The sequence below is a fragment of the Suncus etruscus genome, chromosome 7 (genome assembly GCF_024139225.1).
Source record: "Suncus etruscus isolate mSunEtr1 chromosome 7, mSunEtr1.pri.cur, whole genome shotgun sequence".
Classification (NCBI taxonomy): Eukaryota; Metazoa; Chordata; class Mammalia; order Eulipotyphla; family Soricidae; genus Suncus; species Suncus etruscus.
The window spans coordinates 16834180-16858850 of NC_064854.1; the positions used below are offsets into that span (position 1 = coordinate 16834180).

General features: G+C 51.8%; 1 protein-coding gene across 1 annotated transcript in view; it reads right to left on the minus strand.

Moving 5' to 3' along the window:
• ANKRD16 (ankyrin repeat domain 16) overlaps positions 1-24671 on the minus strand; it is a 256684-nt gene that overhangs the window by 34774 nt on the left and 197239 nt on the right. The window lies entirely within an intron of this gene.

Here is a 24671-nt window from a genome sequence, read left to right on the forward strand (position 1 = left end):
GGGCTCTGTTGGCTCCAAGGCCAAGTACTAGCCTGGTGGGGCCTCCCAGGCCTCTACTGGCCTCACCTTTTGTGATGGTACAGGGTAACCCGTGTCAAGGGGAAGAGTGTGAGAAGCAGCGTCAGGACTGGTCACCCAGTTCCAGTCATTCTGAAGAGGGAGTTGGAGTGGTAGCTTGGTCATTGTGAAGAGGGGTAGCAGTTTGAGTCTCAGCACATGGCTCATGGACACACATGACTCTTAGCACCCGAGTGAGTTGGGAAGGAGGTAGTCGGGGTGGACTTAGGGATCCTGTATCACTCCCTTCTCAGCAAGACTCAGCCTCTGCAGTCCCTCAAGTGGGAAACATTTTATTATGTGGCCACAAGCAGCTTCCACAGAAATCAGAGTGGGCCTGCCCTGCTGTTACACTCTGGGCACTATTGCTGGGCTTTATACTCCCTTCCCATGAGGGCAGAGAGATTGAGGCCTCTCTTAGCCAGCAGGACCCTCGAAGGACTGTGGTTCCTGATGCCACTACATAGGGCAAAGCAGGGGAGGAGCCCCCGCATGCAGGCTGCCATGTTTCCGTCCTGTCCAGGTTAGAGTGGGGTGGGTGGGTATGTGGGATCGCCCAGGTCTGGAGGTTGATTGCCGGGGTCCTCTTCTGTGCTGTGGGCCACCGTTGTCATGGGCAGCCCCTCTGAGTTCTCCATCTCAGCACCTTGGGGCCGGGACCTCCGCCTGTCCAGAGGAGTCACAGGTTAGGATGGATGCAAGTGACCCCCAGAGAGCGGCTGGGGCTGGTGGCTCTGAGCACTGGATGTGACCCCCTTCCTCTGCCCGAGCTTTGGGAAAAGCCCAATTCCAGCGCTCTTGAGAATGAGGCAGATTGATCAACTCAGGACCACCTGCATGCTGCTGAGAATGGGACCCAGGTCAGTTCTAGGCATGTGTGGGATTAAATGGATTATGGGATTGATACGATCCCACCCCACTCAGTATACACCTTGTCACTCATTGGTGGAAACATCTTTTTTTTTTTTTTTTTTTTTTTTTTTTTTTTTTTTGGTTTTTGGGCCACACCCTGTGACGCTCAGGGGTTACTCCTGGCTATGCGCTCAGAAGTTGCTCCTGGCTTCTTGGGGGACCATATGGGACGCCGGGGGATCGAACCGCGGTCCGTGCGCAGGCAAGGCAGGCACCTTAGCTCCAGCGCCACCGCCCGGCCCCGGTGGAAACATCTTTGAATGTAGCACCTTGGATTGGTGTTTAGACCACCTAATGCCACCTCCAGGTGTGGTCTCTTCCTTCATAATAAATATTCGAATTTTCAGGAAAACACTTGCATTATCGACCTTCACAGAGCTTGTTGCTTATGTGTTAGAATTCCTGAATCCTCCGTGTGTGTGTGTCTTATTCCCTGAATCCTCCGTGTGTGTGTGTGTGTGTGTGTGTGTGTGTGTGTGTGTGTGTGTCTTATTTCCTAGATTGATATTTGCATCCAGGCCCAATTCACTCCAGTTTTGCCTTTAGAATCTGAGAAATAGGGGGCCGGTGAGGTGGTGCTAGAGGTAAGGTGTCTGCCTTGCAAGCGCTAGCCAAGGAACGGACCGTGGTTCGATTCCCAAGTGTTCCATATGGTCCCCCCCAAGCCAGGGGCAATTTCTGAGCGCTTAGCCAGGAGTAACCCCTGAGCATCAAACAGGTGTGGCCCCCCCCAAAAAAAAATCTGAGGAATGGCCGGAGAGATAGCATGGAGGTAAGGCATTTATTTGCCTTGCATGCAGAAGGACGGTGGTTTGCATTCTGGCACCCCATATGGTCCCCCAGCCTACCAGGAGCAATTTCTGACCATAGAGCCAGGAGTAACCCCTGAGCGCTGCTGGGTGTGACCCAAAAACAAAACAAAACAAAAATAGAATCTGAGGATTAATTCTATATAGGCAGATGCCCTTCCTGCACTATCGCTCCAGCCCTGATAGAGTATTTCACAAGTAGTAACTAATAGGCATATTTCGCCAAATCTTTCATTCACTATAATGTTGAAGAGGATCTAGAACAAAGCTGATGCAGGGCATGGGGATGCTGGGATGCTGGTGGCTGTCCCACCCCACACCCCTTCCCAAGGGCATGTTAGCAAGATAGAGATAAATTGGTAACTTCAAATGGCTTGAAGTCTCAGTCCCTCTAGCCGAAAGGTGAAGTTTGCTAGAGAGAAATACAAGTGGGAGCCAACACAGTGGGGTGGGGAGGAGTCCCTAAAAAGCTGAATCCCTCACTAATGTCCACCTGGGCAGACTTGAGTCCATCCCTCTTGCACCTCTATCTGCCCAGTCACTGCCTAGTCGGCTTCTGCTAAACCAGGCCCTGCCTTGTCACTGGTTGCTGATCCTTGGTCAGCCTGAGAACTATGGGTTCCCTGGAATAGTGAGGCCCCTCTGGGTCCAGGAAGCCAGGGTTCACACGGGGGCCAGGGACCAGAGTGGACAGACCTGCCTAGGAAGCCCATGTGGACACACCTTGTTGGGGCACATCTGCTGCTCACTCACCTCAACCTTAGGTAATACAGGCCACTCACCACCAGCCCACAGACCATGATGAAAGGCACAGTTTGCAGCACCTCTGTGGGGAGAGAACCGAGCTGGGACCACCAGGAGCTCACTAGGCAGCAGGCACATCCCCAAGAGCTACTCATCATAGCATCACCCAGACTGACCCTCTGCCCTGTCAGGGACACTCAGGTTCAGGCTGTTCCATGCTGGGCAGGAAGAACCTTTCCTGTGCTGCCAGCCTGCATGTCCCCGGGAGTAAGGCCCAGAACCCTCAGCTCCCCTCCTGTTAAAACCTGCTGCCCAGGGGCCGGCGAGGTGGCGCTAGAAGTAAGGTGTTGTGTCTGCCTTGCAAGCGCTAGCCAAGGAAAGATCCCGACCACGGTTCGATCCCCTGGTGTCCCATATGGGCCCCCCAAGCCAGGGGCAATTTCTGAGCGCTTAGCCAGGAGCATCAAACGAGTGTGGCCTGAAAAACCAAAAAAAAAAAACAAACAAACAAAAAAACAAACCTGCTACCCACAGGCAGACATGTGACAGCTGGATAGCTGGGAGCCCAGAGCCCTGCCCTGTGACTCGCCTTCTTCGGGGCCCTGAAGAGTAGAGGGACATGGGGGATACCCAGCATAGGAGATGATGCTTGGGGACAAAGCACAGAATGTGTAGGTCTTTGACCTTTGGTTTTTTGTTTATGACCTTTGGTTTTTTTGTTTTATTTGGTTTGTCTTGGAGCCACACCTCAAAACTGACCCAGATCAGTCCTGGGTCGGCTGTGTGCGAGGCAAAATACCCTACCTCTGTGCTATCTCTCAGGCCCCACTTGGAGGAACTACTCACTTGACCTTTAGGTCCCACTTGTAGGAACTATCCTATTGTAGTGGATGTTAGTGACATGAGAGAACTCATGAGCCAGAGCGACAGCACAGCAAGGAAGGCATTTGTCTGCACACAGCTGACCCAAGGAGGGAATTCACTTTGCCTGGGGCTGAGCCAAGGAGGGCATGTGGCCAATCCAAGTTCAATCCCCAGCATCCCATATGTCCCCTGAGCCTGCCAGGAATGATTTCTAAGAGTAGATCTAGGAGTAACCTCTGAGCACCACCGGGGGTGGCCCAAAAACAAAAAAAAAAAAAAAAAAAAAAAAAAAAAAAAACACAACTTGTGACTTAGCTAAGGTCTTTCCTATTGGCAGCCTCTTCTACAGAAAAATGCTGGTTGAGGGGCCAGAGTGGTGGCTCTAGTGGTAGGTAAGGCATCTGTCTGCCTTGCGCAGGCTAGCCTAGGAAAGACCACGGTTCGATCCCCCGGTGTCCCATATGGTCCCCCAAGCCAGGAGCGATTTCTGAGCACATAGCCAGGAGTAACCCCTGAGCATCACCAGGTGTGGCCAAAAAAACAAAACAATAACAACAACAAAAATACTGGTTGAGAGAAACATGAACCAGAGACCATCCCCAGCAAAGATACACAAGGCAAAACTGTACACACATATCACACGCATACACAAACACAGACACAGAACAGCAACTGCTTGCTGGAATTTTCTCTCCACCTCCTCATCCCTGTACTGTCCGCCAGGCCTGCAGTTCCTGAGCATAAAAAAGCCCAGGACACAGGGACACTTACTGGTGTTGTGAGCAGCCTCATGGGTGGGTGCATCTGTGGAGAAGAAATTGCAGCTTGGTTACGGCCAGAACCCTAAAGATTCATTTCTCTACTGAGCAATTGGAATTCAGGCATTCTATCTCCACCTGAGATCTGGAGACACTCGGGGCTGGTGAGTGAACCTAGCCGGCATCAGCAAAAAGCAGGCAAACTGTTTGCCAAAGAGACTAGCGCTATGCTGCTGACTATGGGAGTTCTTGCAGCCCTGTGTTGAGATGTTCTGGCAGAGGGGGGGCTGGTTACTGGCCTTCTCAGGGGTGTGCATGCCAGCCAGCCCACAGGGAACTCTGCTCACTGACCTACTGAGGGGAAGGCCGCCTGCTGACCACCCTCTGCAGGCCCTGCAGGTGGGAGTCCTGATGGCTTCAGTCCAGAGCCTGGGCCAGGAGCTGGCTCAGGGGCTTCCATGCTGCTGGCTCGGGAAGAGGAAGATGCATCTGTGACAGTGGAGACACAGAAAGCTGGCATCTGCAGTGTTCTCGGCCTCAGAAGAGGCTAAACTCAACCCCTGCTCTTGGCACAGGTCCATGGCTGCTAAGTGTTCACAGCAGGTCCCTTTTCCCACTGGAGCAGTGCAGTGCAAGGTCCCAGGGGGAAACCAAAATGTGAGGCTAGAACCCCACTTGCTGAAGAGGCGAACTTGAATTCTACTTTTTTTAGTTTTGGGGCCACACCCAGCGGTGCTCAGGGGTTACTCCTGGCTGTCTGCTCAGAAATAGCTCCTGGCAGGCACGGGGGACCATATGGGACACCGGGATTCGAACCAACCACCTTTGGTCCTGGATCGGCTGCTTGCAAGGCAAACACCGCTGTGCTATCTCTCCAGGACCGAGTTCTTTTTTTTTTTTTTTTTGGTTTTTGGTTTTTGGGTCACACCCAGCAGCGCTCAGGGGTTACTCCTGGCTCTATGCTCAGAAATCACTCCTGGCAGGCTTGGGGGACCATATGGGATGCCAGGATTCGAAACACCTGCATGCAAGGCAAACACCTTACCTCCATGCCCTGAACTTGAGTTCTTGCTGGATACTCATACCCCCTAGCTGGTTGGCTCTGATCCAGGCCAATTGTCAGGAATAGGTGAGGTGCCTCATGTGCCTCTTTCCATAACACTTGGCATGTGACCCCAGGACTACAGCTTTCTGAACCAGGAGGGTGCGAGCACCTTTGACCCTAGCCTTGGGGGAGTCCCTTCCCTGAAACCCCTGGACACAGACCTTGGGACTATACAAGAGGGTCAGTGCTCCAGCTTTGAGGCTAAAGATAACAATGGGGGTAGGCCAGGTAGTGTCCAGATTCCTCAATTCTGAGATTCCGGGAGCTGGGGTACAGGAGGTTTGAGGGCTCTCAGCTCAGCAAGTGGCTGGAGGATGTTCACCCAATCTGGTCAGTCCCAGTGGGCTCTCAGGAAACTGGGCCTCTCTAAGGCTCCTGGGAAACTCAGCATTTCAGCAGGAAAATGCTCACAGGGGCCAGAGACATCCATGACAGGAAAGGTCACCATGCTACAACCCCAGCCCCCCATACACGTGTAGTCTCTGAGCACCACCAGATATGATCCCTGAGAACAGCTAGGGATGGTCCCAAAGCAAACAAAGATATTATGGTTGATTAAAAAAATTTTTTTTCAGTGTTTGGAATTGCCATTTCTTTCCACATGCCAGATAGTGATGACACACTTTGCCCATCCTGGTCCCACAGGCTGTTCTCAGGCACTTGTGCTCCAGAGAGTCCCTGGTCCTGCCCAGGAGATGCCAGGACAGAGCAAAGGTCAGAATGGGGCACCCCGGCTTGCTCTATAGCCACACTGTCCCAATTCAGGGGACTTGGGGCCAAACCAGAACTGCCTATGAAGTTCTATAAAAGGTAGGACAGCCCTCTCAGAAGTAGGGGGAGACATTCATATTGGAGATGGGCCCTCGGTTTGAAGGGGCATGACTCATTCTGCTGTGCTCAAGAACTGTGGCACTCGGCCACTCTGAGCACTCAGGGAGACAGAAGCTGGGCCTCCCCAGGCATGAAAAATGGGATTTCCATAGTCACTGATCAGTCACTGGTCAGACCACAGCTATTGACCACCGTTCCTAACTCACATCAAGTCAGCTGTCGATTCCCTTTGGGGTACCTTGTTAGATTATGCCTTGTTTTATCCAAAACAAAGACCATCCCTGGTTTTTTGGTATCTGTTTGTGTACGATTTGGTTTTACCCAAAACAAAAATTTTCTTATATGTTAACCTGGGACCAGACAGGCTTAGGATAGCTTGAGTTTACTGCCCTTACTCTGTTCTTATTCCCCCACCTGAGTGGTCTCTGTACTCAATAAAAAACAGGCAGCTTTCTTGGGATACGAGATAGAAGATTGCCAGTCTGCACATTTTTTTTTTTAGTCTACACATGTTTTATCCTCAGCCTGGTCTGGATTATTTCATGCGTGACCCTGCTTTAGACTCGTTCACTTGAGATTGGAGATATAGCCCATGGGGTGATTTTATAGGGTTTCACCCCAACCAGGAGTGAGGAACTCTGGGAGCTCCATGGAGCAGGGAGACTGCCCTGCACTCCTACCTTGTCCAGAGGGGGAGGGACCTGGTGGCTTGGGGGTCACCCCTGATGGCACTGCCGAGAAGTTGGAAGGTGGTTGGGTCCGAGTCAAAGAAGGGTCCCCTAGAGAGAGAACCACAGGGGCACTGGGGTGGCTCCAGGGGGTCTGAGCCCATGTCCCTGCTGGCCTTCCCTGTAACCAGAGGGAATGCTCAGGCTGCAATGACAGTCCAGCCTTGCTTTCCTGTCACACCATTTTCTGTGTAGGAAAACAGAGACCCGCATAGACTATGCCTGTTTTAGGGTCCTGCACATAACAGTTTTGGCTCTGCAGAGGCATTGATGCCTCAGGACTCGGGTTCTAGCCCCCAACCCAGCAAAGGCTCTTCCCTGCCCTCCCATTGTTGAATTAAATAATGATAACAAGGCTGGCAGCATGTGCAAAGGGGGCCCAGATTGTCGTAAGCAAAGATCTCTAGAAGGCCTAGGTACCAGAGAGATAGTACACTGGGGAATATACTTGCCTTGCTCACACTGACCCTGATTCAGTCCTGGTACCATATATGGTCCCCTGGGTAGTGTCAGGAGTGACCCCAAATCCAGAGGGGCTGTGCCTGATTCCCCTGGGAAGGGTGGAGGGAGAGTGCACAAATACCCTAAGGGGAAGCCAAGAGTCTTCCTAGGGGAGCACAGGAAGCTAGACTCAGCTCTGGAAAGGCTTAGTTGGTTCCTGTACCCACCTCCCGAAAACTCAGACAGTGAGAGAGGAAAAGGCTTCTGTGCCCAGGGAGGGGAGTCCAGCACTGGTTTAGATTTTGCATGCAGAAGGCCTAGGCAGTCTCCCAGCTCCTCACAGGCCACGGAAAAGCTATCCCTGGAGCCAGGAGTCATCTCCAGCACCCCTGGGTGTGGCCCCACAACCCCAAACAAGGAGCAGGAAAGAAAGGGAATCTGGGGGCTGCACGTGATTGATGCTGGGAGGAGGAATCTGGGGGGAGGGTAGACAAAGGCAAAGACTTCCCCCTAGAGCCTTTTGAGGAGAGCAGGTGTCTCTGAAGCAAGCATGCTTTGAGCACTGTGCAGTGAACACCCACTGTGATCACCCTGCTTTGAGTATTGTGCTGTGAAATCCTGCTGTGAACACCTTGCTATGAGCACCCTGCAGCGCAGTTGGCTTGCTCCCAACAGCAATGGTTGGCCATGTAGCTCCCTTTCCCAGGGCTATCTGGGTCCCCACAGTGTTGGTATCAGATGGCTTTGGACAGTGAACCAAGAGTCCCAGCATTAACTCCCGGGACCTGAACTCAAAGCTGTGGGTGGGTTCTCTGCCACTCCAAACCCACTGGGTCCCAGCCCCAGGGAGACCATACACAGGTGGGCGTATTCACTGTGTACGTTCTGCCGTCTTGCCTGGACAATATCTTGTACCCCACCGGCCTGAGCCACTCACGAATGCACTTGAGCGTGGGCCTGGTCCATCGTGCAGTGCCCGTGGTCTGATTGTACACACACTCGGTCAGGCTGGACGTTCCCGCTTTACGCTTGAAGCCTGAGAAGCAGGAGTACCGCTCCCTGGAGCCCTCCTGGAAGCTCTTCACTTGGATGTCTGCATGCTCGATGGCAGCAGGTGCAGAGCATGTGACACCTGCAGCGAGGAGAGGGCCATGAGCAGGGTTCTGGGGACACCCGGGGACTAGCCAGCGGCTTTCTATTGTTTGGGCCACCCCTGGGTGATGTTCAGGGGCTTTTCCAGCTCTGTGTTTGGAGGACAAGGTCTAGCTTGTGCTCCAGACCTTTCTCCTTCCCAGTCAGGGGGAGTTGACCCTCTGTTGGGTTAAACCTTCAATCATCAACAGGTATACCTAGACCTCCCCTCTGTTCTGGTTGACCATTTTGTGCAGGAAGGCCACTTCCATATGAGGGGACCAATTCCCTGGGCTCTGGGAGTCTTTCTCTATTCCAGGAAAATCAGTTTCCACACAGAAGTTCTTGGCATTGGGGCTAATGGCCCTGTAAGACCTTTTCCTGCATCTTTGGGATCTTTGGGAACAACAACAAAACCAGGGAGAAAGGAGGATTTTTGGGCTTTTGTCCCCAGGCCAAAGGGATGAAATGTGTGAAAACTGTCTCCTCTTGGGTGCCACCAAGTCTGTGGACAGGGCTTCTAGAAAGTGGCCCAGAATATCCAACACAGCAGCCCTGGCACTGTTTCTGCAGTTGGACGATGCTCATGGGTTAACACATACAAAACAGGTCTAGCTGTGCGGAGAGAAGCCAACAGGAGTCCCAGGAGTCCCACAGAGCAGGCCTGGAGCTACTGCTGAATAAAGGCCTGGTCCAGCACCTGTGGATCAGATTCCTCTCTGAGCAGCTACTGTGCAGTTCTGAATGAAGGAGCCCCTGGCCCAGATAGGTGAAGCATCCAGAAGTCAGTCCAAGGAGCTTTGCCAGTCTTCTGTCCACGAACAGAAGTGAGCTCTGTCCTTGGGAGGTCTCAAGTAGGTGGATGCAGCCCTCCGGCATCCTTTCCAGCCCACACACCAGCCAGGCTAGAGGCTCCCAAGTCACTGACCCTCAGCCAGTCTCTTTTCTCTCAGGCCAACTCCTGCATATCCAGCAGTTTTAACTGTAGGACCCAATTCATGCAGGCTGTAAGGGGTGCAGGGTGCAAGCACTGAAGACAGGAGAATGAAACCTTGGATCCATGAGGCCACACAGAGGCCTATCTACACTGCAGGATTCCATCCTTGTCCCGCACACACATTTAGGAACCATCTTTCTAGAACAATGACAGACTCTCTCCCCTGCCTGCTAGTGGACAGTCCCTTAAAAAGTAGTGAAGTTGGGGCCAGAGAGATAGCACAGCGGTAGGGCATTTGCCTTGCATACAGAAGGACAGTAGTTTGAATCCGGCATCCCGTATGGTCCCCCGAGCCCGCCAGGAGTGATTTCTGAGTGTAGAGTCAGGAGTAACCCCTGAGCGCAGCTGGGTGTGACCCCCCCCCAAAAAAAAAAGTAATGAAGTTGATTTATATATGGTTACATTTATTTGTGTGTTTAGGCCCCACCTGGCCGGGCTCAGACCACATTTATTCTGGGTGTTCTGATAAGCAAATCAGGACTTAGCCATTGGACAAATCTTCCTGACCTCAAACCCCATGTTTTGTACATTTAGATTATTATTATTAATTATTAATAATTATTATTAATAATAATAATTTGGTGGTGTGGGGAAGAAGTGCACAGGAACACCTGACAGTATTCAGAGTTCATTTTGACAGTGCTAGGAATCAGTGTGGTACTGGGTAGTGAGCCTACCTCCTACTAGCAAAATAGCCCTCTAGGTCTCAGAGGCTCTGGGCAATCTTTCCAGTTTCAGCTTGTTTGTTTCTGTTGATCAGTAGCTGGGCAAAGTGATCACAGCTGGATAAAAAGTGACTTGCAATTAAAAATTAGTATATTTCGGGCCCAGAGAGATAGCACTGCGGTGTTTGCCTTGCAAGCAGCCGATCCAGAACCTAAGGTGGTTGGTTCGAGTCCCCCGGTGTCCCATATGGTCACCCGGGCCTGCCAGGAGCTATTTCTGAGCAGACAGCCAGGAGTAACCCCTGAGCAGCGCTGGGTGTGACCCAAAAACCAAAAAAAAAAAAAAAAAAGTATATTTTGGGGCCGGAGAGATAGCATGGAGGTAGCGATTTCTTTTTTTGTTTTGTTTTGTTTGTTTGTTTGTTTCTTTCTTTCTTTTGTTTGTTTGTTTGTTTTTTGGTCACACTCAGAAGCTCTCAGGGGTTACTCCTGGCTCTATGCTCAGAAATCACTCCTGGCAGGCTCAGGGGACCATATGGGATGCTGGAATTCAAACCACCATCCTTCTGCATACAAGGCAAATGCCTTACCTCCATGCTATCTCTCCGGCCCCAGGAGCAATTTTGAGCATAGAGTCAGGAGTAACCTCGAGTGTTGCTGGATGTGACCCCCTCCAATTAGGATATTTGAGTAAAACAAATATTTTAGGAGTTCTGAAAATAGGTTTTGAAATGTTGTGGGGGTTTTGTTTATTTGTTTCTTTCTTGTTTTGGGGCCGTACCTGGCAGTGCTCAGGGGTTACTCCTGGCTCTGTGCTCAGAAATCACTCCTGGCAAGCTCAGGGGACCATATGGGATGCCGGAAATCAAACCCAGGTCTGTCCTGGGTGGGCCCCATACCACTATGCTATCTCTCCGGCCCCAGGTTTTGAAATATTTAAAGACACACCTGTGGGGGTCAGAGTGATAGCACATAATGCTCCATAAGTGGGAACACAAAGGTGCAAAGTACCCAAGAGAGCACAGTGGCCCCTGAACTGGCACAGCCTTTAGATGTCCATGTTATCTGCACAAAGCTGGGAGAGATGGAAAAGGGTGAGAAGTCTGATCATCCCAGGGCAGATGAGGGTGTGGAGAGTAAAGGCAACAGAACAGAGCAGATGGCACTGACTGGTTTCAGCAGAATCAAACATGCCCCTTGCAGTCCAGCCACTTCCCCTACACAGAGAAGGAATCTTTCCAGGGGAGCATGTACTCAGAGCTGGAACTCCATGAGGAGGATTAGAGAGACTTTGGCTTCAGCAAGGTGTAAGGATCACAGGCTTGGGGTAGCCAATGTGAGTGCCCGGCAACGCTATTACTAGGGAAGGAGGAAAGAAATCGTCAGACCAGGGACCCAGAGACAGCAGAGCGGTACGGTGTTTGCCTTGCACGCAGCCTATCCAGGATATCCAGGACAGACGGTGGTTCAAATCCCAGCATTCCATATGGTCTCCCAAGTCTGCCAGATTTCTGAACACAGAGCCAGGAGAAACCCTTGAGCGTCGCTGGATGGGACTGAAAAACCAAAAACCAAAACCAAAAAAAAAAAAATCAGACCAGAGTGGATTTGTGCCACTGGCTAGTACAAAACTCTGCCACAGGGGCCCGGAGAGATAGCACAGTGGCGTTTGCCTTGCAAGCAGCCGATCCAGGACCAAAGGTGGTTGGTTCGAATCCCGGTGTCCCATATGGTCCCCCGTGCCTGCCAGGAGCTATTTCTGAGCAGACAGCCAGGAGTAACCCCTGAGCACCGCCGGGTGTGGCCCAAAAACAAAAAAACAAACAAACTCTGTCACAGCAACAGAAACAGGCTGTGAGTGGTGGCTGGGATGGGCATGAAGACACTTTCCGAGTGACTTTCTGTCAACTCTCTCCAGACTAGCCATGCTTTCAGAGGTATACATGCCTCTAAATTCAACGACTCCAGATTGACTTAATTATCTCATCATCTTATCTAAGACAGAGCCTGGCGCTGGGCGCTTTGGGGCGTGGGAGTCCCGTACAGAGGCTGTGCCCGCCCTTCGGAGCCAGTTGGACAGGCCCCTGGAGGCTGGACCGGCACTGTCTTTCACTTTCACATTGGGGAGTTCTGCCGCCTCTCCCCAGGGGCCGGCACCGCCCCCCAACACTCCCCAGAGCAGAGCAGATGCCACCAGAGGCTGGAGAGAGGGTTCACCTCTGGAGAAAGGTGGACTGGAGACTTGGGGTTCTGACCTCAGCAGGGGACAGCTTTGGCGCTCGGGGGGGGGGCACAATGGCAGTGTCCTGGGAAATTGGCGGCTGGCATCACGCCCCGTCCCATACCCAGATTCCAGCTGGAAAGATGAAGACGCTGCAAGGAAGGGGCGAAGCTATACTCTCTGTTCCTTCCCTCTGGGGTGCAGCGCTATCACCTAGGGATCACCAGTTTTCAATCCCATCCATCGAATGCCTCCGGGGGCGCACGCACACCCTGCCTGGCCCGGTCCTGTCTCCCCAGTCGAGTGCGCTCCAAGGGGACCCCTCAGCCCCATGCGCTCTTGGGTGATGTCCCAGCCCCGTGCGCTCTCAGGCGGCACCTCCAAGTCCCTGCCCTCCCAGGCGGCACCCCTAGCCCCTTGCGCTCTCAGGAGACGACCCCAATTCCCTGTCCTTCCAGGGGACACCCCCGATTCCCTGTCCTTCTAGGCAGCACCTCCAGCCCCCCTGCGCGCCTAGGGATCACCCCCAATTTCCTGACCTTCCAGGCGGCACCTCCAGCCCCATGCGCCCCGAGGGGACACCTCCAGTTCCCTGCCCTTCCAGACAGCACTCCCAGCCTCCTGCGCTCCCAAGGTTCACCCCCAATTCCCGGCGCCCCCAAACCCGTGCGCTCCCCTCGGAGAGCTCCCAGATGGCGCTCTCACCTCCAGGCAATCGCCGGGAACTATGCGCCCCGGAGCCCGCCGGCTCTGGAAGACAGAAGGCGGGGAGTCCCGGAACCCGCTCCGGCCCGCCCTCCCGCCCCGCCCGGCGGCTCCTTCCTACCCGGCGCGGACGGCGGCGGCAGCAGCAGCAGCAGCAACAGCAGCAGCAGCAGCGCGGGGCGCGCGCCCATCGGGCCAGCCTGGAGCCCCGAGGGGCCCATCGCCCACCCGGCCGCGCCCCCCGCCGGGCCCGCGTGCTGGGGTGTCGGGCGCCCGTGCGCGAGACTCCCACGGCCCGGGGAGTGGCGGGCGCGTCGCGGCCCGGCAGGTCGCCTTCGCTTTCGCTTTTGCTTTAGACCCCGAGGGCCTGCGACAGCCCCGTGACTCATGCCCCTACCCCTCCTCCGAAGGTGCCCCTCGCCCTCCTCGGCCCTCAGGCTGCACCCCCTGGGGGCCCCGCATCTGCTGTGCCCACCGTTCCAGGCAGTCGGCTGCTGGTCCAGTCTGGCCCCTGAGCTCACCTCCTGCTCCAGGCACTGCCCGCACCTTTCCAAGGGGCAGCAGCAGACTAGTTATCACGGCTCCCAGCCAAATTCCTAGTAGGTGACCACTGGGAGGCAGGAAGGGTCAGTTCGCTCTCATCGGCTTTCCCCATCCGCTCCAGATCGCTCTGTCCACCCAGTTCCCTATTCCTGGAGTTCAGGGTTGGAAAAGGTCTCAGATTCCCAGAACTGGTAGAGAAACAGGACAGGTGACAGGCCTCTGTCTCAGCATCTGAACTGATGTGTCCAGCCTTGCCTGTCTCAGTGGCTTCGTCCAGGGAGCCGTATTGGGGAAGTTGCCTCCTATGGGCAAAGGAATCCACCATTAAGCAATCTGAAAACTCTCCTGGTGACAAATTCCAGAACAGAGAAGTTTGCCCACTCTTGGCCAACGACTCCCTTTTCTTCTTCCTTTTTTCCCCCCCCAGGGAATAAGCATCTCTGAGAGGCAGATCTGTTTTCTGAGTGCTAATGTGGGCCCTACCCCTGCTGACTCTCTGTAACCCCACAGCTCTGTCCAAGTCCGTGGCTGGGACTGTTACACCGCTGGAAGCTTAGCTAGAGCCCTGGGTCAGGGCAAATGTCAGGGCTGCACGGAGCCCGGAAGGGATGGTGGGTACAATCTGTCAGATAGAGAGGACAGCAGGAAAGGTATTTGCCTTTTAAAACACTGCTGTCCTGGGTTTGATCTGGATTTGGCACTCCATAAAGGTGCCCCAAGCCTGCCAGGAGTGATTCCTGAGTGCAGAGTCAGCAGTTATGCCTGAGCACTGCCGGATGTGACCCAACCCTTCCCAAAAGAATGTTTCCACCCTCAAGTGAGACACTCCCGTGGGGACACAGTCCATGTGGCCACAGAGGCCTGAGAGACAACAGTGAGCAGGCCCATGTTCCTGGCTGCTCCACCCACCCCCTCGCTTTGTGTCGTCAGCTTTGTCATGTGACCCTGAGGCCACCTGGACCCACACTCAACTGACTTGAGTTCCCCCCCCACCAACACACACAGGCGCCTGAGGGTGGAGGGGGAGAAGCAAAAGAAAGAAGCCGTTTCAGGGGACCCCTTACCCAGGTGCTGAACCAGCACACCAGTGCCTAGCATCTCTGCTGGCCTATGGTCATCCTGGGAGATGGGCTGCAGCCCTTTGCCAACCCTCTGCCTGCCCTGCCAGAGGATGCCTGTTCATGCCCTACAGCCAGTGCTTTGCCAGAGTTGTCTTGCTGGGTGCAGAAGGGAGCCAGATCCCAGGGCCTCCCACTCAGTCTGAATGGACATCTCAGTTCTGATTGTATCTGTTCCCTTGGCCTCTCCTCAGAGCCTTGTAGCCTCAGAGCCTAGTAGGCTAAAAAAAAAGGGAGGGGGGGGTTCCAGAGAGATTTGGCAGCACAAGGAAGCCAGCTTGGTGCAGAGTAGCTCTCTCAACCAATCTCCGTTTCCCCAGGGCATAGGATGATGGTATTTGTGAGACAGTGATTTTGTGTGTCCTTATAGAGTATATAGGTCTAGCTGGTTAGGATGGACAAGCAGAGCATAGAGAGAAATTCAGAACAAAAGTGAGGCTCTTGGAAGGGTGTTTACGTGGAAGTGGGTTTGCATTTCTCTTATCTGGCACACATGGGTGGTGGGGTCGGGAGCCCTCATGTCCACATCTCCTCTGGCCTTTCATATGGCAACTCCAAGTCATGGCCCAGAGTTGCTTTTGCCATGCACGCAGCCCTCCCAAAGGACTGGGCTAAACAGGCCCTGATCAGCTCAACAAGCTCCACAACTCTTACTAATTCCCTGATTCTGGGCCAGAAAGCGCCATCTGATAAGAGAATCTCCATGTGAACCCACAATTTGAGAAAGGCCTAGGGGACCCTGCCCATCAACAGCCTCATTCTCTGCCACTGAGTCAGAGTAGTGAGTGTAGAGAATCTGCCACTAAGTCAGAGTAATGAGTGCAGAGAATCGATGACATCTCCTGCAGAGAAAGTCATTTTGGGGAAAAGAAAATCCACATTGGCTTTTTTTTTCCCCCGGTGGCAGTGCTTAGGGATTACTCCTGGCTCTGTACTCAGGAATCACTCACTGAAAGGCACAGGGGACACTGTGGGATGCCAGGGACTGAACCTGTGTTGGCTGTGTGCAAGGCAAACACTGTTCATTGTGCTATTGCTTGGCCTCCCATGTTGACTCTAAAGTGCTGGAGAGTAGTTCTTTCTTGGCGCTGTTTTTTGTTTGTTTGTTTGGTTGGTTGGTTGGTTTTGGGCCATACCCGGTGACGCTCAGGGGTAACTCCTGGCAATGCACTGAGAAATCGCTCCTGTTTTGGGGGGGACCATATGGGATGCCAGGGATCGAACCGAGGTCTGTCCTGGGTCAGCCACATGCAAGGCAAATGCCCTACTGCTGTGTTACCACTCCAGTTGGCGTTGGTTTGGTTTGGGGGCCACACCTGGCAATGTTTAAGGACTACTCCTGGCTCAGCACCTGGCTTGGATCATCTTGGACTACTGCGGGGAAAGCCCAAGTTTCCCCCTTCAGATTGTCTCCCCAGCTTCAGATATTCATGCTTCTCCTGGTTTCTGTTGGGAATACATTATAATGGGGGTATTCCAGCCTCCCTTCCTTGATGGAAATGCCTGGGGACCTTCCCCACAAGGGCCTCACAGGCATTTCCCCTTGAGCAATATTATTAACCAGCCCTTGAGGAGATTGCATGAGGAGACTGTCCAGTGAAACTTTTCTTACTCACAGAAGAAAGATAGACACAGCCCCATTGGGCATGGGAAATGGTGGGGCAGAAAGAGGGCTCATGTCTTGACTCCTATTTCTCTAGGCTGGGGGTGGCATTCCTGACTCTATTCACTGGTGATTTCAAACACTATTTAAAGCCCATGGGGGCAGCTTAAGTGCGGGCCCCTGTGTTGGTGTACCTATCTTAGACCCTGGATTTGGTGTAGATACCTAAGATCCACCCATTTCTGGGAGGGGTCTTGGGAACCGGATATTAGATGTGACCTTACCTGTAAGACCCGGCCCATTCCTGGGAGGGGTCTTGGAAAAGTTAGATAAGCCTTGGACCAAGGGGATTCGGGCCCCTTTCTGCGCTGCTGGGTGCTCTGGCTTTTGGGCCTCTGTGTTCTGGTCTTTGACCAGCATGGAGCCCAAAGGGAAGATGGCTAACAGGAGATAAGACGCAGGGCTAGCAAAGTATTGCTGTGCTTGAAAGGTTATGAGTAGGCCACACACCTGTGGTGGTTAGGGCATGAATAAAGCTGATGCTTCCTGAAGCCTGCCTGTGAGTGAGTCTTGTTTCCGCCCGGCTGGATGGGGTTGCTGAGCCACGTGGCCTGGAATGGTATCCACCACCATCCAGCACCATCTTTAATTATTTGAAACAACAACCCTGGGTATGCCTGGTGCTGTTCTACCCTGTGCTGCATCAGCCTTCCAGCTGGACTCAGCCATATGCCAGGAAGACCTGTCCATGTTGGGCTTGAAGGAGGGTCTGTGCTTAGTTGTAAAATTACCTTACGCACAGTATTTCTTTCTTTCTTTTTTTTTTTTTTTTGTTTTTGTTTTTGGGCCACACCCGGCGGTACTCAGGGGTTACTCCTGGCTGTCTGCTCAGAAATAGCTCTTGGCAGGCACGAGGGACCATATGGGACACCGGGATTCGAACCAACCACCTTTGGCCCTGGATCAGCTACTTGCAAGGCAAACACCGCTGACGCACAGTATTTCTAACTCAGAGTGAATGGGTCTGAAGTAGGGTTGTGCATGAAATAATCCAAACCAGGATGAGAGTGAAACACAGGTAGTCTGGCAATCTTCTACCTCATATCAAGAGTCAGCTGCGTGACAGAACTGTCATTTTTATTGAGTACAGACACCACCTCCAGGTGGGGAATTAAGGACAAAGTAAGGACAGATAGCTCAGGTTATCCTGCGCCAGCTCTGCCCAGGTTTACAAATAAGACAATCTCTGTTTTGGGGTAAAACCAAGTTGTAAAACCAAACAGATAAAAAAAGAAAAGAAAAGAAACCAGGGATGATCTTTATTTTGGGTAAAAGAAGATGTAAACTAGGGGCCGGAGAGATAGCATGGAGGGAAGGCATTTGCCTTTCATGCAGGAGGTCATCAGTTCGAATCCCGCCGTCCCATATGGTCCCCCCGTGCCTGCCAGGAGCAATTTCTGAGCCTGGAGCCAGGAATAACCCCTGAGCACTGCGGGCTGTGACCCAAAAACCACACACACACACACACACACACACACACACACACACACACACACACACACACACACACACAAAAGATGTAATCTAACACTTGGTGACTGTGAGCAGAGAAATAGGGTCCAGAACCCACCCAAATGAGACTCTGTGTTGTCAGGTGCTGGATTTTCTGGACCATGAAAAGCAATATCCGTGGGCAGGACAGAAATGGCTGCTGGAATATCGCAGTGACCCCTGCTTGGGCTTTACAGGTGGCCTCAAACACCACACTGGGATGCCCATCTTGGGAAAGGACCTAGGCAAGGGCTCAGCACACCCCAGAAGCACCCGAAGACCATGCCCTGGTGTGACTCCTCAACACTCACTCAGGCTTGGCCTGGGGAAGGGGCTGATGCTAAAACAGGGGTTTTCCCCACCAGCAGAGAGTAGGTTTCAGGGCCCAGGCCTGGCAGGGGAATGCTGACTCCCACCTGGTTTCAATTCTCTCTGGATGATTCCACCAGATTCCATCTGAATCTGGTCACCAGTGCCCAGGGCCCACCCTCATGCATACAACAGGCCTCACTGGGTGAAATGTGGAAGCCACACAGAATATAGGGGATTCATTGCACACACATGGGCTGCAGTGAGAGCCCACCACAAGCCAAAAGACTTCTTGGGGTATGTGAGGGTACTCAGGGCACTTTCCACTGCTAGACTTGTAAGCAAAAAATGCAGTGTCCATTGATTGCTTACAAGTTTCTGTGGACATGGTTTTTCTTCTCGGCCTAATGGCTTGGGTGAAGCTGCTGGATCCTGAGATGAGGTGATACATTCAATTAGCTACCTACTGCTATCCTGCTACATCAAGGGTTCAGGACCCCCACAGATGGGTTGGTGGAGCTGGTGAGAAGGCACATGGAGAGTCTGATTGTAGGAATGACTCTCTCTCTTTATTGCTCAAAGCGTCTATATTTTATATGCTATATTTTGGCTCACAGCTGCAGGTTTACATAATGAGGAGGAAGTAACACAGGAAAACAATTATCTGCACTGACCTGTCTCCAGGACTTAGCACAAACAAAAATGCTTAAATTTGGGGCCGGAGTCATAACACAATGGTAGGGCATTTGCCTTGCATGCGGCTGACCTAGGATGGATCGATCTACGGTTTGATCCCCTGGCATCCTGTATGGTTTCCCTGAGCCAGGAGCGATTTCTGAGCATATAGCCAGGAGTAACCTCTGAGTGTCAGCAGGTGTGGCCCAAAAACCAAAAAAAAAAAAAAAAAAAAAAAAAAAAGCTTAAATTTAGTGTAAGAACCAAGATTCCCCCCCCTAAGTCCATGATAAGGAACTCTAGACTAAAACGAGCCCAAATTCTAGTATAAAGTGTACTTTTCCACTCCTGGCTGAAGGCAGAGAAAGAGTTAACTCAGAAATAAAACCAAAGTTGGTGTCCTCAAGGAATAAGGAACTAGAGGTTGAGTGAGCTTGGAATGCTCTATCTGATAAGGCTCCCCGGACAACCAAAGATTCCCTTGTCAAACAGGATTTGAATCAGAGCATCCCTCTAGAACCAAGGTTTGAATCTGAGTATCCTTAGACAGCCAGGGTTCCAATCAGAGTATCCCTAGACAACCAAAGTTGAGCCAGAAAAATCAGTGGTTAAGACATCTATACAATAAAATGATTGTGCTGTTACTGCTTGTGATTTTTACATAAACTGCTTGAAGATTTGATTCGGGATCCTTGTTAAGACTCCCTTAGTTGGATGAAACTTGGAACTCGGCTAGCTGAATAACTTCCCTTTTGCACCTGCATTATTGGAGGTAGTCTTTGACTCTGAGCATCGACAAGGATGTCAACCTGAACCCTAACATTAGTCAATAGTTTACAATTTCTTTTTTGTGGGGGGTCACACCCAGCAGCGCTCAGGGGTTCCTCCTGGCTCTATGCTCAGAAATTGCTCCTAGCAGGCTTGGGGGACCATATGGGATGCCGGAATTCCAACCACCATCCTTCTGCATGCAAGGCAAATGCCTTACCTCCATGCTATCCCTCAGGCCCCAGTTTACAATTTCTTGTAAAAATTTCTTTTTTTTTTTTTTTTTTTTTTGTTTTTGGGCCACACCCAGCGGTGCTCAGGGGGTCACTCCTGGCTGTCTGCTCAGAAATAGCTCCTGGCAGGCACGGGGGACCATATGGGACACCGGGATTTGAACCAACCACCTTAGGTCCTGGATCGGCTGCTTGCAAGGCAAACGTTGCTTTGCTATCTCTCCGGGCCCGTAAAAATTTCTTGGAAAAAGACTAAGTACAGGTTTCACATAATTCTAAGAAAATAATTTCCCATTCCATAATTTGGGGTCTTTAATAGATTCAGTCAGGACTTTTATAATACCCTTATTTGTTTCTCTTCAGTAACGCTTAATCAGTTTTTAATTTATTAGGATGATCTTTTTGTTCTTTATTCAACAAGCACAAGTCAGGTCTCCTACATCTGGGCCATAAACTCCTGTGAACATTAATGGATCACTAGGTACCCTTTACATGCTTCTCTTGCCTTTGGCTGGGTGCCAGACTTGACCTTTAGTTTAATTATATGGGCAGGATCATATTTGGTCATAACAGTTGGTGCAGCAAGCTTCCTGATGGGGGGGGATCTAGAGGGTGTGTTTTTTCAGGGGGGCACACCTGGTGGTATTTAGGGGTTACTCCTGGCTTTGCACTCAGAAATTGCTCCTGGCAGGCTCAGGGGACCATATGGGAAGCCAGGAATTGAACCTGGGTCCGTCCCGAGTCAGCCAGGTACAAGGCAAACACCTTACCGATGTGTTATTGCTCCAGTCCCCTAGAGGGGCTTTTTAAAAGGTCAGGGTTTCTCCTAGTAGTTAGGATTTCCAGAGCCTGATGCTGCTGGAATTTCCAAAGCCTGGTATGTTCATATTTTTGTAATTCGTCCATGAACTTTCTAAGTTTTAAGCCATTTGGCTTAAAAACTTTTGTGAATTTCTTGAATATAGGATTTCCCCTATTAGGATCTCCTTAGCCCCTAAACCCAAAACATACAAACCACACTCAAAGTGTAATTAGAGATGGGGGGCAAGAGGTTGTTGTCTTGTTCTGGGAAGGAGCATTCCTTGAATGCCCTTCCACCTGGGGTGGACCTTGTCACACAATAGGGCTGACAGATGTGACAGCCACAAGCCCCATCTCCACAGTGATGGCATGTAACTCCACTCCACCCTGGATTTAGGTGTACATACCTGAGACCCGCCCCTTTTCTGGGAGGGGTCTTGGGAACTGGATATTAGGTGTAACCTTACCTGCAAGACCCCTCCCATTCCGGGGAGTGGTCTTGGAAGGTTATATAAAGCCTTTGACCCAGGGGATTAGGTTCTTTGCCCTTTTGGCTTTAGGCTGGGTCTTTGCCCTTTTGGTCTTTGACCAGCATGGAGGTCAAAGGAAAGATGGCTGAAAGGAGTTAAGATGCAGAGCTAAGAATAGCAATGCTTGAAAGGTTATAAGATAGGACACACACATGTGGTGAATAGGGATGAATAAAGTTGATGCTTCCTGATGCCTGCCTGTGAGTGAGTTCAATACCCGTCGCTTTCCTGAACCCCAGACCCGCCAGCTGGATGGGGATCTCGGAGCCACGTGGCCTGGGATGGCAGAATAGAATCTCTCCATCCTTCACCATCCAGCTCCATCGTTAATTATTTAATACAACAATGGCAGTGTCTGAGTGTTCACAGAGCATGGTAAGTTCCCCTATTTCTCCATCACCCTCTCTTCCTATGCTTTTGCTTCCAAGCCTCTTAAGGTGGTTTAAAGGGACCCCTCATTCTGGTTTTGGTTTGCTTTTAAATGACCCAAAGTGACCAGCTCACTGGGCAGAGAGGACACCACCAGTCTGCAAAGGGCAGAAGCTGTGGTTCAGATGATTAAGTCTGAGAAATAGCAATTGGAAACAGAAGATATGGCCAGGGCAATAGTGCACTAGGTAAGCTGTTTGCCTTGCATGCAGCCAACTGGGGTTCCATCACTGACACTGTTGGAACTGGCCCTTGATGCTGTCCCTGAATCACCTGGCAATGGGACCCTGTAGAGCAGCTGTTCAGGGGACCCCATAAGGCAACTGCTCCGGGGACTCTCCTTAAAGCAAAAGCTTTGGAGACACCACTCCAGAAATAAGGAAAGACAGCACAAAGAAGGGCACCATCTCTCCGTGATCTCTTGTCATTCTCAGGCTTGACTCTGGCCCCTCGTATAGAGCTCTGGTTAAGGGGATTATCTATCAACTTTACAGGCCACTTTTATTGCCCACTGTATTGCTACTGACACTTTCCGAAGCCCCAATGTTTATGTTTATCTTCTCCCTGATGGCTCATATTCCTCTGGCTGTCCTTCTGCTATATCCCTGGCCCTGCCACCCTGCTCTTATCCCAGTTTCTCTTGCCCTATATAGGCACTGTTAGAATGGAATAAAGTGTTGCTGGACATCAGCTTGGGACTCATTTTTTCCTGGTCATCAGCGGGGGGTAATGTCTTCACTCCTAAATGCACCAGGAAGGTAGAAGTTGACCCTCCCTGGTCAAATGGGTCAACATAGGCACCATAGGGGAGTCCTGAATCCCACCAGGTATAACTCCAAAACCAAAAAGAAAAAATAATAATAATAAAGGAAAGAAACGGAAGCCACAAAATATTTAAGTTATTTTATTAAATTTTGTAAAAATGATTGTAATGAATTCATACATTATCATCAGTGAGAGCTTCTAGGAACCCTTCCCCTGCCCTTGTAAGAGAATGAGGGAGAAAGACTAGTTATTATGGGAAAAATGTTGATTTCTCTCCCCCCAAATGAGTAATATAATTCAGTTAGGTTGCTGTTGTTTTGTTGTCTAGTGAAGCTCAGGGGTTATTCTTGGCTCTGCACTCAGGGATCACACCTGATGGGGCCTGGGAACCATATGAAGTGCTGAGGATGGGACCAGGTTAGCAGTGTGCGAGGCCAACCTCCTTCTCTGCTTGAAGGCCTGGTGCTGGGACTCGGAGGGTACAGGGGGTACATGCCATAAACTTTGATGAACCCCAGAAAAGATAAGTTGGAATCAGGGGCCCTCTGCAAGCCACACTGGGCATTGCCTTTGGGGGGAGGCCCTGAGACTGCTGCCTCCACAGCACTCCAAAGCAGCAGGACCCTAGAGGGCCTCCTGGGATTGGGCTGGCGACCTCATCCTCCGGGTTTGTGTTTGGCTTCTCTCTGGTCCCAGCTTAGATGCTTCTCCTTGTCTTCCTCCTGTCCCCAATAGCAATGCCAGGTCACAGGTGAACCCTGAGAAGTGTGGCTACCCGATTTTGTGGGGAGATCGACAGCTCCATCCCCTGGGACCAGCAGGCTATGCTGTGGACTCATGGGGTGGGGTGGTATGGGGTGGGGATAGGAGGGGGTGGAGAGGTGGAGGGTGTTTGACCTCAGGCAATGCAGCTGCGCTCACGTCACCACCTTACTATTGGTCGCATTAATTTCACTGCAAGTTTCTATGTTTAAAATTTGGGGTCATGGCTCCGCCTCAACGCCATTCACAGAGTTCCTGATAATCTATTTGGGGGTTGGGGGTCAGAGGTGATGAAGTGCTCCTTGATTGGAAACATGGCTCAGAAAAACGGGCCTTCCTGCAGGAGCTCAGCGTGTCCATGAGAGGGCGCCCTCTTCTTGCCCTCCGACAACATTAGAGTTTTGGTGGAAGGCAGGACTTGCTGGTCCAGGGTGTGTGTGTGTGTGTGTGTGTGTGTGTGTGTGTGTGTGTGTGTGTGTGTGTGTGTGTGTGTGTGTGTGTGTGTGTGTGTGTGTGTGTGTGTGTGTTTGTGTGTTTGTGTGTGTGTGTATGTAACTATGTGTGACAGTATGTCTGAGTTACAGTGTGTGTGACTATGTGAGAGTTTGTGTGTGTATGTGTGTGTGTGTGTGTGTGTGTGTGTATGTAACTATGTGTGACAGTATGTCTGAGTTACAGTGTGTGTGACTGTGAGAGATTTCTGCAGGAATCCCATGATGTCCGAGTGGCCCCTTAGCCCTGTCCTAGGTGGCATATGTGGGTCCACAGGGCTAGGCACTCTGAACTTTCTGGGTCTGAAACACGGGTGTCGTTGGCGGGTACGGCATAGGCTATGTGTGTGGGAACCCTGAGAGGCCCAGGGGCTTGGTACAAAGTGGGGCCCAGCCAGACACGCTACCGACCCACACTCACCACCTCCGCCGCCATGAGAGGCCACTCAGGAGTAGGATGCCGAGGCCCAGGAGCACGCAGCAGGCCACTGGGACAGAAGGATGGGGACATGAAGGGTTGGATGGTCAGAGCAGGGTGTCCCTCAACGAACTCCCCTGTGAGGGCTCAAAGAGCCAGGCACCCCCAAGGCTGAGGCCTACAGACATGGTCTGCTTTGCCTGTCGGACCCCCAGGAGGGGAAGTGGGGACCTCCAGAGAGGGGAGTGGGGACCCGAGGATGGGTGGTCCTTTCATGCTGCACAATCAGCTCTACTCACCTGAGATCTGGTACTGGATAGGAAACAGCCCTTCCTTGGTCTTCTTTGTGAATGTTGGGGGCTCTGCGGGAGAGGGGGGGATGCTCATGTCTACTACTGGGGGTGCAAGCCCTGGCTGGCAGCATTACCCTCAGGTTTGTCTCTAACCCATGGTGGGGAGGGGTATCTCTGACCCTGACAACCAGGCCCTAGTACATGTCCTGTTCTTTCACTTTAGGATTTCTTCTCTTTGTTTTTGTTTATTTGTTTGTTTGTTTTTTGGGTTACACCCAGCATCGCACATCAGTTACTCCTGGCTCTATGCTCAGAAATCGCTCCTGGCAGGCTCAGGGGACCATATGGGATGCTGGGATTCAAACCACCATTCTTCTCCATGCAAGGCAAATACCCTACATCCATGCTATCTCT